We start from the raw sequence: 14,515 nt of genomic DNA on the forward strand, positions 1-14,515 counted from the left end.
ACTCTCTCTCGTTTATATTTGCTTTTTCTCGACAGAGAAACCACCAACTCTCTCGTTTATATTTGCTTTTTCTCGACAGAGTCACCACCAAACTCTCTCGTTTCGTATTTTACTTCACAACAGAACATTATTGTATAATGGTATCCCACAACGACAAAGTACGTAGAGCTGCGCTCATGCTGAACATCTCGGGCACTTATTCACGCTGGGCATCGATCGTGGAAGCACGTATTGCCAGGCCCGAAGACTAAGCATTCATGCTGGACAAAAACGAGAAAGCGCGTATGTGCTGGTCGAGAAAGCACGTATTCGGCGCCGTACTGTTATGTCGAGGTCAGACACCTGTATTTCATTCTTTGCTCACTTTCCAGAGTACGAACCGTAGTTCCATACAATTTTTGCCTTTTAAGCTACGCTCCGTAGAGTGTAGTGCCAGTTTATGGTTTTCACAAAATTTTCAATCGCTCGGACTGAAGAGTTGATGCTCGGATAGTACGAGTATACATATTTTAAACGTATACAAGTCACCAACGTCACTCGAGACGCTTATACCACTTCAAGAGCCATTCGGTCAAAGACACCGACTCGTGGCAATGCAGTGTGGAGAAAGTCTGGAACGAGCACGATACAGAACAGTCAGGATGAAATCCCGAGGAGCGACGACTGCTTCTCAACCGAGGTCGAAGAATAGCCGTACGCTCGACGCTGCCCCGACCGACTCGACCGGACCGTCGCTTCTCTTATAGGTACCGAGGCGCCCGCCGGAACGCCGGCGACGCACGGGCTTACGCACGGCCGCTTATGGGGGGAACCGCGCGACCCAACCGCCCGCCCGAACGGCCTGTTATAACTTAGAGCGAAAACCAACACCTGTAATTTCCTTAATAATTGAGCTAGGGCAAAAAAAAAAAACGCTATCTTGTAGGAAAAAAGCAGGGGAACACGATGCCGTCGTTAAAAATATAGATTGCCGTGCTCGTTTTCGAGAAAAAAATGAAAAAATGGTCAAAATCGTCGCAGAACAAAAACTCGACACGCTATCTTGTAGGCAAAAATTAGACGAATTCAAAACCGTAGTTAAAAATATCGGTCGTCGCGCTAGTTTTCGAGAAAAAAACAAAAACGTTCAAAAAATTCGAGATAAAAAAAAAAAAACCAGCCTACCAGATAGAAAAAATTACACTGAACAAATATCATATAGGTCAAAATATGTGTTAGCGTACTAGTTTTCGAGATATAGACGAAAAACCGTCGCCGCCGATCGGTACGTCGGTCGATGCGAAAGCACCGCGCGACCGAGCGCCCGCCTAAAAGACCAGTTCGAACATACCGAAAAATCAAGAAACCGTAACTTCCTTAATAATTGAGCTAGGACAAAAAATCGACACGCTATCTTGCAGGAAAAAATCCGGGGAACACGATGGCGTCGTCAAAAGTGCAGGTCGTCGAGCTCGTTTTCGAGAAAAAAAAAAAAAAATTCTCAAAATTCGACAAAAAAATAAAACGATCAGTGGACCGTGTAGAGAATATAAAACTGCATAAGAATCGTATAGACGAAAATTGGCGTTCACGTGCTCGTTTTTGTGGAAAAAATTAAAAAAGCTCTCAAACTTCGAGATAAAAAAAAAAAAAACCATCTACCAGGTAGCCAACGGTAAACGGTACAAGTATCGTACGGGCGAAAATGAGCGTTACCGTGCTCGTTTTCGAGTTATTGACGAAAAACAGCCTGGAGCGATCGCTCCGGCGGTCGACGCGCGAAAGTTTCTAAGTCCGCTCTGCTCCGAAACACCGCTCCGGCGTCAAAAATCGTCGTAGGACAAAAAATAGACACGCTATCTTGCAGGAAAAAATCCGGGGAACACGATGGCGTCGTCAAAAGTGCAGGTCGTCGAGCTAGTTTTCGAGAAAAAAAAAAAAAAATTCTCAAAACTCGACAAAAAAATAAAACGATCAGTGGACCGTGTAGAGAATCTAAAACTGCATAAGAATCGTATAGACCAAAATTGGCGTTCACGTGCTCGTTTTTGAGAAAAAAGTTAAAAAAGCTCTCAAAATTCGAGATAAAAAAAAAACAAACCATCTGCCAGGTAGCCAACGGTAAACGGTACAAGTATCGTACGGGCGAAAACGAGCGTTACCGTGCTCGTTTTCGAGTTATTGGCGAGAAACAGCCTGGAGCGATCGGTCCGGCGGTCGACGCGCGAAAGTTTCTAAGTCAGCTCTGCTCCGAATCATCGCTCCGGCGTCAAAAATCGTCGTAGGACAAAAAATCGCCACCCTATCTTGCAGAAAAAAATCCGGGGAACACGATGGCGTCGTCAAAAGTGCAGGTCGTCGAGCTCGTTTTCGAGAAAAAAAAAAAAAAATTCTCAAAATTCGACAAAAAAATAAAACGATCAGTGGACCGTGTAGAGAATCTAAAACTGCATAAGAATCGTATAGACGAAAATTGGCGTTCACGTGCTCGTTTTTGTGGAAAAAATTAAAAAAGCTCTCAAACTTCGAGGTAAAAAAAACAAAAACCATCCACCAGGTAGCCAACGGAAAACGGTACAAGTATCGTACGGGCGAAAACGAGCGTTACCGTGCTCGTTTTCGAGTTATTGACGAAAAACAGCCTGGAGCGATCGGTCCGGCGGTCGACGCGCGAAAGTTTCTAAGTCCGCTCTGCCCCGAAACACCGCTCCGGCGTCAAAAATCGTCGTAGGACAAAAAATCGACACGCTATCTTGCAGGAAAAAATCCGGGGAACACGATGGCGTCGTCAAAAGTGCAGGTCGTCGAGCTCGTTTTCGAGAAAAAAAAAAAACAATTCTCAAAATTCGACAAAAAAATAAAACGATCACTGGACCGTGTAGAGAATCTAAAACTGCATAAGAATCGTATAGACGAAAATTGGCGTTCACGTGCTCGTTTTTGCGGGAAAAATTAAAAAAGCTCTCAAAGTTCGAGATAAAAAAAAAAAAAACCGTCCACCAGGTAGCCAACGGTAAACGGTACAAGTATCGTACGGGCGAAAACGAGCGTTACCGTGCTCGTTCTCGAGTTATTGACGAAAAACAGCCTGGAGCGATCGGTCCGGCGGTCGACGCGCGAAAGTTTCTAAGTCCGCTCTGCTCCGAATCATCGCTCCGGCGTCAAAAATCGTCGTAGGACAAAAAATCGCCACCCTATCTTGCAGGAAAAAATCCGGGGAACACGATGGCGTCGTCAAAAGTGCAGGTCGTCGAGCTCGTTTTCGAGAAAAAAAAAAAAAAATTCTCAAAATTCGACAAAAAAATAAAACGATCAGTGGACCGTGTAGAGAATCTAAAACTGCATAAGAATCGTATAGACGAAAATTGGCGTTCACGTGCTCGTTTTTGTGGAAAAAATTAAAAAAGCTCTCAAACTTCGAGGTAAAAAAAACAAAAACCATCCACCAGGTAGCCAACGGAAAACGGTACAAGTATCGTACGGGCGAAAACGAGCGTTACCGTGCTCGTTTTCGAGTTATTGACGAAAAACAGCCTGGAGCGATCGGTCCGGCGGTCGACGCGCGAAACTTTCTAAGTCCGCTCTGCTCCGAAACACCGCTCCGGCGTCAAAAATCGTCGTAGGACAAAAAATCGACACGCTATCTTGCAGGAAAAAATCCGGGGAACACGATGGCGTCGTCAAAAGTGCAGGTCGTCGAGCTCGTTTTCGAGAAAAAAAAAAAAAAATTCTCAAAATTCGACAAAAAAATAAAACGATAAGTGGACCGTGTAGAGAATCTAAAACTGCATAAGAATCGTATAGACGAAAATTGGCGTTCACGTGCTCGTTTTTGTGGAAAAAATTAAAAAAGCTCTCAAACTTCGAGGTAAAAAAAACAAAAACCATCCACCAGGTAGCCAACGGAAAACGGTACAAGTATCGTACGGGCGAAAACGAGCGTTACCGTGCTCGTTTTCGAGTTATTGACGAAAAACAGCCTGGAGCGATCGGTCCGGCGGTCGACGCGCGAAACTTTCTAAGTCCGCTCTGCTCCGAAACACCGCTCCGGCGTCAAAAATCGTCGTAGGACAAAAAATCGACACGCTATCTTGCAGGAAAAAATCCGGGGAACACGATGGCGTCGTCAAAAGTGCAGGTCGTCGAGCTCGTTTTCGAGAAAAAAAAAAAAAAATTCTCAAAATTCGACAAAAAAATAAAACGATCACTGGACCGTGTAGAGAATCTAAAACTGCATAAGAATCGTATAGACGAAAATTGGCGTTCACGCGCTCGTTTTTGAGAAAAAAGTTAAAAAAGCTCTCAAAATTCGAGATAAAAAAAAAAAAAACCATCTACCAGGTAGCCAACGGTAAACGGTACAAGTATCGTACGGGCGAAAACGAGCGTTACCGTGCTCGTTTTCGAGTTATTGGCGAGAAACAGCCTGGAGCGATCGGTCCGGCGGTCGACGCGCGAAAGTTTCTAAGTCAGCTCTGCTCCGAATCATCGCTCCGGCGTCAAAAATCGTCGTAGGACAAAAAATCGCCACCCTATCTTGCAGAAAAAAATCCGGGGAACACGATGGCGTCGTCAAAAGTGCAGGTCGTCGAGCTCGTTTTCGAGAAAAAAAAAAAAAAATTCTCAAAATTCGACAAAAAAATAAAACGATCAGTGGACCGTGTAGAGAATCTAAAACTGCATAAGAATCGTATAGACGAAAATTGGCGTTCACGTGCTCGTTTTTGTGGAAAAAATTAAAAAAGCTCTCAAACTTCGAGGTAAAAAAAACAAAAACCATCCACCAGGTAGCCAACGGAAAACGGTACAAGTATCGTACGGGCGAAAACGAGCGTTACCGTGCTCGTTTTCGAGTTATTGACGAAAAACAGCCTGGAGCGATCGGTCCGGCGGTCGACGCGCGAAAGTTTCTAAGTCCGCTCTGCCCCGAAACACCGCTCCGGCGTCAAAAATCGTCGTAGGACAAAAAATCGACACGCTATCTTGCAGGAAAAAATCCGGGGAACACGATGGCGTCGTCAAAAGTGCAGGTCGTCGAGCTCGTTTTCGAGAAAAAAAAAAAAAAATTCTCAAAATTCGACAAAAAAATAAAACGATCAGTGGACCGTGTAGAGAATCTAAAACTGCATAAGAATCGTATAGACGAAAATTGGCGTTCACGTGCTCGTTTTTGTGGAAAAAATTAAAAAAGCTCTCAAACTTCGAGGTAAAAAAAACAAAAACCATCCACCAGGTAGCCAACGGAAAACGGTACAAGTATCGTACGGGCGAAAACGAGCGTTACCGTGCTCGTTTTCGAGTTATTGACGAAAAACAGCCTGGAGCGATCGGTCCGGCGGTCGACGCGCGAAACTTTCTAAGTCCGCTCTGCTCCGAAACACCGCTCCGGCGTCAAAAATCGTCGTAGGACAAAAAATCGACACGCTATCTTGCAGGAAAAAATCCGGGGAACACGATGGCGTCGTCAAAAGTGCAGGTCGTCGAGCTCGTTTTCGAGAAAAAAAAAAAAAAATTCTCAAAATTCGACAAAAAAATAAAACGATCACTGGACCGTGTAGAGAATCTAAAACTGCATAAGAATCGTATAGACGAAAATTGGCGTTCACGCGCTCGTTTTTGAGAAAAAAGTTAAAAAAGCTCTCAAAATTCGAGATAAAAAAAAAAAAAACCATCTACCAGGTAGCCAACGGTAAACGGTACAAGTATCGTACGGGCGAAAACGAGCGTTACCGTGCTCGTTTTCGAGTTATTGGCGAGAAACAGCCTGGAGCGATCGGTCCGGCGGTCGACGCGCGAAAGTTTCTAAGTCAGCTCTGCTCCGAATCATCGCTCCGGCGTCAAAAATCGTCGTAGGACAAAAAATCGCCACCCTATCTTGCAGAAAAAAATCCGGGGAACACGATGGCGTCGTCAAAAGTGCAGGTCGTCGAGCTCGTTTTCGAGAAAAAAAAAAAAAAATTCTCAAAATTCGACAAAAAAATAAAACGATCAGTGGACCGTGTAGAGAATCTAAAACTGCATAAGAATCGTATAGACGAAAATTGGCGTTCACGTGCTCGTTTTTGTGGAAAAAATTAAAAAAGCTCTCAAACTTCGAGGTAAAAAAAACAAAAACCATCCACCAGGTAGCCAACGGAAAACGGTACAAGTATCGTACGGGCGAAAACGAGCGTTACCGTGCTCGTTTTCGAGTTATTGACGAAAAACAGCCTGGAGCGATCGGTCCGGCGGTCGACGCGCGAAAGTTTCTAAGTCCGCTCTGCCCCGAAACACCGCTCCGGCGTCAAAAATCGTCGTAGGACAAAAAATCGACACGCTATCTTGCAGGAAAAAATCCGGGGAACACGATGGCGTCGTCAAAAGTGCAGGTCGTCGAGCTCGTTTTCGAGAAAAAAAAAAAACAATTCTCAAAATTCGACAAAAAAATAAAACGATCACTGGACCGTGTAGAGAATCTAAAACTGCATAAGAATCGTATAGACGAAAATTGGCGTTCACGTGCTCGTTTTTGCGGGAAAAATTAAAAAAGCTCTCAAAGTTCGAGATAAAAAAAAAAAAAACCGTCCACCAGGTAGCCAACGGTAAACGGTACAAGTATCGTACGGGCGAAAACGAGCGTTACCGTGCTCGTTTTCGAGTTATTGACGAAAAACAGCCTGGAGCGATCGGTCCGGCGGTCGACGCGCGAAACTTTCTAAGTCCGCTCTGCTCCGAATCATCGCTCCGGCGTCAAAAATCGTCGTAGGACAAAAAATCGCCACCCTATCTTGCAGGAAAAAATCCGGGGAACACGATGGCGTCGTCAAAAGTGCAGGTCGTCGAGCTCGTTTTCGAGAAAAAAAAAAAAAAATTCTCAAAATTCGACAAAAAAATAAAACGATCAGTGGACCGTGTAGAGAATCTAAAACTGCATAAGAATCGTATAGACGAAAATTGGCGTTCACGTGCTCGTTTTTGTGGAAAAAATTAAAAAAGCTCTCAAACTTCGAGGTAAAAAAAACAAAAACCATCCACCAGGTAGCCAACGGAAAACGGTACAAGTATCGTACGGGCGAAAACGAGCGTTACCGTGCTCGTTTTCGAGTTATTGACGAAAAACAGCCTGGAGCGATCGGTCCGGCGGTCGACGCGCGAAAGTTTCTAAGTCCGCTCTGCTCCGAAACACCGCTCCGGCGTCAAAAATCGTCGTAGGACAAAAAATCGACACGCTATCTTGCAGGAAAAAATCCGGGGAACACGATGGCGTCGTCAGAAGTGCAGGTCGTCGAGCTCGTTTTCGAGAAAAAAAAAAAACAATTCTCAAAATTCGACAAAAAAATAAAACGATCACTGGACCGTGTAGAGAATCTAAAACTGCATAAGAATCGTATAGACGAAAATTGGCGTTCACGTGCTCGTTTTTGCGGGAAAAATTAAAAAAGCTCTCAAAGTTCGAGATAAAAAAAAAAAAAACCGTCCACCAGGTAGCCAACGGTAAACGGTACAAGTATCGTACGGGCGAAAACGAGCGTTACCGTGCTCGTTTTCGAGTTATTGGCGAAAAACAGCCTGGAGCGATCGGTCCGGCGGTCGACGCGCGAAAGTTTCTAAGTCCGCTCTGCTCCGAAACACCGCTCCGGCGTCAAAAATCGTCGTAGGACAAAAAATCGACACGCTATCTTGCAGGAAAAAATCCGGGGAACACGATGGCGTCGTCAAAAGTGCAGGTCGTCGAGCTCGTTTTCGAGAAAAAAAAAAAAAAATTCTCAAAATTCGACAAAAAAATAAAACGATCAGTGGACCGTGTAGAGAATCTAAAACTGCATAAGAATCGTATAGACGAAAATTGGCGTTCACGTGCTCGTTTTTGTGGAAAAAATTAAAAAAGCTCTCAAACTTCGAGGTAAAAAAAACAAAAACCATCCACCAGGTAGCCAACGGAAAACGGTACAAGTATCGTACGGGCGAAAACGAGCGTTACCGTGCTCGTTTTCGAGTTATTGACGAAAAACAGCCTGGAGCGATCGGTCCGGCGGTCGACGCGCGAAAGTTTCTAAGTCCGCTCTGCTCCGAATCATCGCTCCGGCGTCAAAAATCGTCGTAGGACAAAAAATCGCCACCCTATCTTGCAGGAAAAAATCCGGGGAACACGATGGCGTCGTCAAAAGTGCAGGTCGTCGAGCTCGTTTTCGAGAAAAAAAAAAAACAATTCTCAAAATTCGACAAAAAAATAAAACGATCACTGGACCGTGTAGAGAATCTAAAACTGCATAAGAATCGTATAGACGAAAATTGGCGTTCACGTGCTCGTTTTTGCGGGAAAAATTAAAAAAGCTCTCAAAGTTCGAGATAAAAAAAAAAAAAACCGTCCACCAGGTAGCCAACGGTAAACGGTACAAGTATCGTACGGGCGAAAACGAGCGTTACCGTGCTCGTTTTCGAGTTATTGGCGAAAAACAGCCTGGAGCGATCGGTCCGGCGGTCGACGCGCGAAAGTTTCTAAGTCCGCTCTGCTCCGAATCATCGCTCCGGCGTCAAAAATCGTCGTAGGACAAAAAATCGCCACCCTATCTTGCAGGAAAAAATCCGGGGAACACGATGGCGTCGTCAAAAGTGCAGGTCGTCGAGCTCGTTTTCGAGAAAAAAAAAAAAAAATTCTCAAAATTCGACAAAAAAATAAAACGATAAGTGGACCCTGTAGAGAATCTAAAACTGCATAAGAATCGTATAGACGAAAATTGGCGTTCACGTGCTCGTTTTTGTGGAAAAAATTAAAAAAGCTCTCAAACTTCGAGGTAAAAAAAACAAAAACCATCCACCAGGTAGCCAACGGAAAACGGTACAAGTATCGTACGGGCGAAAACGAGCGTTACCGTGCTCGTTTTCGAGTTATTGACGAAAAACAGCCTGGAGCGATCGGTCCGGCGGTCGACGCGCGAAACTTTCTAAGTCCGCTCTGCTCCGAAACACCGCTCCGGCGTCAAAAATCGTCGTAGGACAAAAAATCGACACGCTATCTTGCAGGAAAAAATCCGGGGAACACGATGGCGTCGTCAAAAGTGCAGGTCGTCGAGCTCGTTTTCGAGAAAAAAAAAAAACAATTCTCAAAATTCGACAAAAAAATAAAACGATCACTGGACCGTGTAGAGAATCTAAAACTGCATAAGAATCGTATAGACGAAAATTGGCGTTCACGTGCTCGTTTTTGCGGGAAAAATTAAAAAAGCTCTCAAAGTTCGAGATAAGAAAAAAAAAAACCGTCCACCAGGTAGCCAACGGTAAACGGTACAAGTATCGTACGGGCGAAAACGAGCGTTACCGTGCTCGTTTTCGAGTTATTGACGAAAAACAGCCTGGAGCGATCGGTCCGGCGGTCGACGCGCGAAACTTTCTAAGTCCGCTCTGCTCCGAATCATCGCTCCGGCGTCAAAAATCGTCGTAGGACAAAAAATCGCCACCCTATCTTGCAGGAAAAAATCCGGGGAACACGATGGCGTCGTCAAAAGTGCAGGTCGTCGAGCTCGTTTTCGAGAAAAAAAAAAAAAAATTCTCAAAATTCGACAAAAAAATAAAACGATCAGTGGACCGTGTAGAGAATCTGAAACTGCATAAGAATCGTATAGACGAAAATTGGCGTTCACGTGCTCGTTTTTGTGGAAAAAATTAAAAAAGCTCTCAAACTTCGAGGTAAAAAAAACAAAAACCATCCACCAGGTAGCCAACGGAAAACGGTACAAGTATCGTACGGGCGAAAACGAGCGTTACCGTGCTCGTTTTCGAGTTATTGACGAAAAACAGCCTGGAGCGATCGGTCCGGCGGTCGACGCGCGAAAGTTTCTAAGTCCGCTCTGCTCCGAAACACCGCTCCGGCGTCAAAAATCGTCGTAGGACAAAAAATCGACACGCTATCTTGCAGGAAAAAATCCGGGGAACACGATGGCGTCGTCAGAAGTGCAGGTCGTCGAGCTCGTTTTCGAGAAAAAAAAAAAACAATTCTCAAAATTCGACAAAAAAATAAAACGATCAGTGGACCGTGTAGAGAATATAAAACTGCATAAGAATCGTATAGACGAAAATTGGCGTTCACGTGCTCGTTTTTGAGAAAAAAGTTAAAAAAGCTCTCAAAATTCGAGATAAAAAAAAAACAAACCATCTGCCAGGTAGCCAACGGTAAACGGTACAAGTATCGTACGGGCGAAAACGAGCGTTACCGTGCTCGTTTTCGAGTTATTGACGAAAAACAGCCTGGAGCGATCGGTCCGGCGGTCGACGCGCGAAAGTTTCTAAGTCCGCTCTGCTCCGAATCATCGCTCCGGCGTCAAAAATCGTCGTAGGACAAAAAATCGCAACCCTGTCTTGCAGGAAAAAATCCGGGGAACACGATGGCGTCGTCAAAAGTGCAGGTCGTCGAGCTCGTTTTCGAGAAAAAAAAAAAAAAATTCTCAAAATTCGACAAAAAAATAAAACGATCAGTGGACCGTGTAGAGAATATAAAACTGCATAAGAATCGTATAGACGAAAATTGGCGTTCACGTGCTCGTTTTTGAGAAAAAAGTTAAAAAAGCTCTCAAAATTCGAGATAAAAAAAAAACAAACCATCTGCCAGGTAGCCAACGGTAAACGGTACAAGTATCGTACGGGCGAAAACGAGCGTTACCGTGCTCGTTTTCGAGTTATTGACGAAAAACAGCCTGGAGCGATCGGTCCGGCGGTCGACGCGCGAAAGTTTCTAAGTCCGCTCTGCTCCGAATCATCGCTCCGGCGTCAAAAATCATCGTAGGACAAAAAATCGCCACCCTATCTTGCAGGAAAAAATCCGGGGAACACGATGGCGTCGTCAAAAGTGCAGGTCGACGAGCTCGTTTTCGAGAAAAAAAAAAAAAAATTCTCAAAATTCGACAAAAAAATAAAACGATCATTGGACCGTGTAGAGAATCTAAAACTGCATAAGAATCGTATAGACCAAAATTGGCCTTAACGTGCTGGTTTTCGAGTTATTGACGATAAGCCGGTATATATATGTCCGAGATAAAAAAAAAGATAGGGACAGTGGGAATCTCCTATACTATCACGGGCGTGTATTCTCCTACTAGTTTGATGGTTGTTGTTGCATAAACCAGCGACTGTTTGGCCCGCCGTTTAACCGCGCGGTTTAAAATTGCAACACAATGTTGGTGTCGCTCCGGGGTGAAAAAATGGAAAAACGACATACTTTACGCATAGGGGCGGCTGATCTTAACATATTTTGTCATGTCACCACCCCAGTGACTCTAAGACGGATTTTGCCGTCGCACGTTTTTTTATTAAAAAGTTATTAGTATATAAAAGATTTCGTTAAGCAAAAAGACACGAATATGGGAGTAGGACAAAAAATCGCCAGCCTATCTTGCAGGAAAAAATCCGGGGAACACGATGGCGTCGTCAAAAGTGCAGGTCGTCGAGCTAGTTTTCGAGAAAAAAAAAAAAAAATTCTCAAAACTCGACAAAAAAATAAAACGATCAGTGGACCGTGTAGAGAATCTAAAACTGCATAAGAATCGTATAGACCAAAATTGGCGTTCACGTGCTCGTTTTTGAGAAAAAAGTTAAAAAAGCTCTCAAAATTCGAGATAAAAAAAAAAAAAACCATCTACCAGGTAGCCAACGGTAAACGGTACAAGTATCGTACGGGCGAAAACGAGCGTTACCGTGCTCGTTTTCGAGTTATTGACGAAAAACAGCCTGGAGCGATCGGTCCGGCGGTCGACGCGCGAAAGTTTCTAAGTCCGCTCTGCTCCGAATCATCGCTCCGGCGTCAAAAATCGTCGTAGGACAAAAAATCGCCACCCTATCTTGCAGGAAAAAATCCGGGGAACACGATGGCGTCGTCAAAAGTGCAGGTCGTCGAGCTCGTTTTCGAGAAAAAAAAAAAAAAATTCTCAAAATTCGACAAAAAAATAAAACGATCAGTGGACCGTGTAGAGAATATAAAACTGCATAAGAATCGTATAGACGAAAATTGGCGTTCACGTGCTCGTTTTTGTGGAAAAAATTAAAAAAGCTCTCAAACTTCGAGATAAAAAAAAAAAAAACCATCTACCAGGTAGCCAACGGTAAACGGTACAAGTATCGTACGGGCGAAAACGAGCGTTACCGTGCTCGTTTTCGAGTTATTGACGAAAAACAGCCTGGAGCGATCGGTCCGGCGGTCGACGCGCGAAAGTTTCTAAGTCCGCTCTGCTCCGAAACACCGCTCCGGCGTCAAAAATCGTCGTAGGACAAAAAATAGACACGCTATCTTGCAGGAAAAAATCCGGGGAACACGATGGCGTCGTCAAAAGTGCAGGTCGTCGAGCTCGTTTTCGAGAAAAAAAAAAAAAAATTCTCAAAATTCGACAAAAAAATAAAACGATCAGTGGACCGTGTAGAGAATATAAAACTGCATAAGAATCGTATAGACGAAAATTGGCGTTCACGTGCTCGTTTTTGTGGAAAAAATTAGAAAAGCTCTCAAACTTCGAGATAAAAAAAAAAAAAACCGTCTACCAGGTAGCCAACGGTAAACGGTACAAGTATCGTACGGGCGAAAACGAGCGTTACCGTGCTCGTTTTCGAGTTATTGACGAAAAACAGCCTGGAGCGATCGGTCCGGCGGTCGACGCGCGAAAGTTTCTAAGTCCGCTCTGCTCCGAATCATCGCTCCGGCGTCAAAAATCGTCGTAGGACAAAAAATCGCAACCCTATCTTGCAGGAAAAAATCCGGGGAACACGATGGCGTCGTCAAAAGTGCAGGTCGTCGAGCTCGTTTTCGAGAAAAAAAAAAAAAAATTCTCAAAATTCGACAAAAAAATAAAACGATCAGTGGACCGTGTAGAGAATATAAAACTGCATAAGAATCGTATAGACGAAAATTGGCGTTCACGTGCTCGTTTTTGTGGAAAAAATTAAAAAAGCTCTCAAACTTCGAGATAAAAAAAAAAAAAACCATCTACCAGGTAGCCAACGGTAAACGGTACAAGTATCGTACGGGCGAAAATGAGCGTTACCGTGCTCGTTTTCGAGTTATTGACGAAAAACAGCCTGGAGCGATCGCTCCGGCGGTCGACGCGCGAAAGTTTCTAAGTCCGCTCTGCTCCGAAACACCGCTCCGGCGTCAAAAATCGTCGTAGGACAAAAAATCGCCACCCTATCTTGCAGGAAAAAATCCGGGGAACACGATGGCGTCGTCAAAAGTGCAGGTCGTCGAGCTCGTTTTCGAGAAAAAAAAAAAAAAATTCTCAAAATTCGACAAAAAAATAAAACGATCAGTGGACCGTGTAGAGAATATAAAACTGCATAAGAATCGTATAGACGAAAATTGGCGTTCACGTGCTCGTTTTTGAGAAAAAAGTTAAAAAAGCTCTCAAAATTCGAGATAAAAAAAAAACAAACCATCTGCCAGGTAGCCAACGGTAAACGGTACAAGTATCGTACGGGCGAAAACGAGCGTTACCGTGCTCGTTTTCGAGTTATTGACGAAAAACAGCCTGGAGCGATCGGTCCGGCGGTCGACGCGCGAAAGTTTCTAAGTCCGCTCTGCTCCGAATCATCGCTCCGGCGTCAAAAATCATCGTAGGACAAAAAATCGCCACCCTATCTTGCAGGAAAAAATCCGGGGAACACGATGGCGTCGTCAAAAGTGCAGGTCGACGAGCTCGTTTTCGAGAAAAAAAAAAAAAAATTCTCAAAATTCGACAAAAAAATAAAACGATCATTGGACCGTGTAGAGAATCTAAAACTGCATAAGAATCGTATAGACCAAAATTGGCCTTAACGTGCTGGTTTTCGAGTTATTGACGATAAGCCGGTATATATATGTCCGAGATAAAAAAAAAGATAGGGACAGTGGGAATCTCCTATACTATCACGGGCGTGTATTCTCCTACTAGTTTGATGGTTGTTGTTGCATAAACCAGCGACTGTTTGGCCCGCCGTTTAACCGCGCGGTTTAAAATTGCAACACAATGTTGGTGTCGCTCCGGGGTGAAAAAATGGAAAAACGACATACTTTACGCATAGGGGCGGCTGATCTTAACATATTTTGTCAATGTCATCTTCCCAGTGACCCTAGGAAGGAGTTTGCCGTTGCACGTTTTCCTATTAAAAAGTAATTAGTGTACAAAAATTTTCGTGAAGCAAAAAACAAGAATATGAAAGTACGTTCCATGAGCATTACGGTGAATAAAACAGAAATTAAAAATTCCCGAGGGGTTGAACAGCATCATATTGAATTCGTTTTGCTGACTGGGGTCTGCGCCCCCCAGACCCCCGCTACACTAGCCCAGACCAAACCCACTTTGTAATAGTGGTATCATATTAAATTGAACAGCATCGTACTTAATTCGTTTTGCTGAATGGGGGGCTGCGCCCCCCAAACCCCCGCTACACTAGCCCAGACCTAACCCATTTTGTAATAGCGGTATCAAATTAAATTGAACAGTATCGTACTAAATTCGTTTTGCTGACTGGGGGGCTGCGCCCCCCAGACCCCCGCAACACTAGCCCGGACCTAACCCACTTTGTAATAGCGGTATCATAT

This window comes from Colletes latitarsis, chromosome 14 (assembly GCF_051014445.1).
Source record: "Colletes latitarsis isolate SP2378_abdomen chromosome 14, iyColLati1, whole genome shotgun sequence".
Classification (NCBI taxonomy): Eukaryota; Metazoa; Arthropoda; class Insecta; order Hymenoptera; family Colletidae; genus Colletes; species Colletes latitarsis.